This window comes from Macrobrachium nipponense, chromosome 22 (assembly GCF_015104395.2).
Source record: "Macrobrachium nipponense isolate FS-2020 chromosome 22, ASM1510439v2, whole genome shotgun sequence".
NCBI classification, from domain to species: domain Eukaryota; kingdom Metazoa; phylum Arthropoda; class Malacostraca; order Decapoda; family Palaemonidae; genus Macrobrachium; species Macrobrachium nipponense.
This window is the reverse complement of record NC_087213.1, coordinates 30,282,936-30,285,059: the sequence shown is the minus strand read 5'-3', so window position 1 is coordinate 30,285,059 and position 2,124 is coordinate 30,282,936.

Below are 2,124 nucleotides of genomic sequence, written 5' to 3'. Positions count from 1 at the left end.
ATAAATGCATGCCATACAATCTGGGAAGGATGATAAAATAATGCATGACATACATATGGGGAAAACTGATAAATAATGCATGACATACAATGGTGAAGATGATAAATAAGCTGGACATACTATTTGTTTTTGGGGAAGGGGGGGGGATGATAAAATAATGCATTGACATACATAGGGTGAAGTGGATAAAAAATGCAATGACATACATATGGTGAAGATGAAATAAAAAATACAATGATATACATATTTGAAGATAAAATAATGCATGACATACATATGGTGAAGATGAAATAATGCATGCTATACATATGGTGAAGCTGATAAATAAAACTGGCAATGCCATACATATGGTGAAGAATGTAAATAATGCATGACATACATAATGGTGAAGCTGGATAAATAATGCAAATGACTCAATTATGGTGAAGATGATAAAATAATGCTTGACATACATATGGTGAAGCTGATAAAATAATGCATGACATACATATGGTGAATATGATAAAATAATGCATGACATACATATGGTGAATATGATAAAATAATGCATGACATACATATGGTGAATTGTAAAATTAATGCTCAATGACATACATATGGGGAATATGATAAATATGCATGACATACGATATGGTGAATATGATAAAATAATGCATGACATACATATGGTGAATATGATAAAATAATGCATGACATACATATGGTGAATATGATAAAATAATGCATGACATACATATGGTGAAGATGAAATAATGCTTGACATACATATGGTGAAGCTGATAAAATAATTGCAATTGACCAAAAAACAAAAAATAAAAAAAAAAAACATTTTTGGGGTGAATATGATAAAATAATGGCATGACTACATATGGGTGGAATATGATAATAAATGCATGACATACATCATGGGTGAAGATGAAATAATGCTTGACATACATATGGTGAAGCTGATAAAATAATGCATGACATACATATGGTGAAGATGATAAAACAATGCATGACATACATATGGTGAAGATAGAACTAATACTTGACATACTACATTGGTGAAGCTGATAAAATAATGCGTCTATGACTACATATGGTGAATATGATAAAATAATGCATGACATACATATGGTGAAGATGAAATAGATGCATGACATACATATGGTGAAGCTGATAAAATAATGCATGACATACATATGGTGAAGATGAAATGATGCATGACATACATATGGTGAAGCTGATAAAATAATGCATTGCCATACTATGGGAACCGATGAAGACTGCTGGCATACATAATGGTGAAAGCTGAATAAATAATGCAAGACATACATATGGTGAAGATAAATAATGCATGACATACATATGGGTGTGAGCCTGCATAAAATAATGCCATGACATACAATATGGTAAGATGAAATGATGCCATGACATACTTATGGTGAAGCTGAAAAATAAAATAATGTCAAGAACATACGATTATGGGTGAAGAAGAATAATTGCAATGAACATACAATATTGGTGAATATGATAAAATAATGCATGACATACATATGGTGAAGCATGATAAAATAATGCATGACATACATATGGTGATGATAAAATAATGCAATGAACATACATAATTGTGGTGAAGATTGATAAAATATGCATGCTATACATATGGTGAGCTGATAAAAATAATGCCATGACATACATATGCTGAAGAAATGAGCATGAATAAGCATGCGCTATACATATGGCTGAAGCTGATAAAGAAATGCATGGACATTACCTATGCTGAAGATTGGAAATAATGCATGATATACATATGGTGAAGTGATAAATAATGCTGACATTACATATGGTGAAGCTGATAAAAAATGCAGGACATCATATGGTGAAGATGAGAAAATATGCATGGTATACATATGTGAAGTGATAAATAATGCAGCCATACATATGGTTGAAGTCGATAAATAAGGAATGACATACATATGGTGAAGATGATAAAATAATGCATGCCATACATATGGTGAAGATGATAAAATAATGCATGACATACATATGGTGAAGCTGATAAAATAATGCATGACATACATATGGTGAAGATGATAAAATAATGCATGACATACATATGGTGAAGATGATAAAATAATG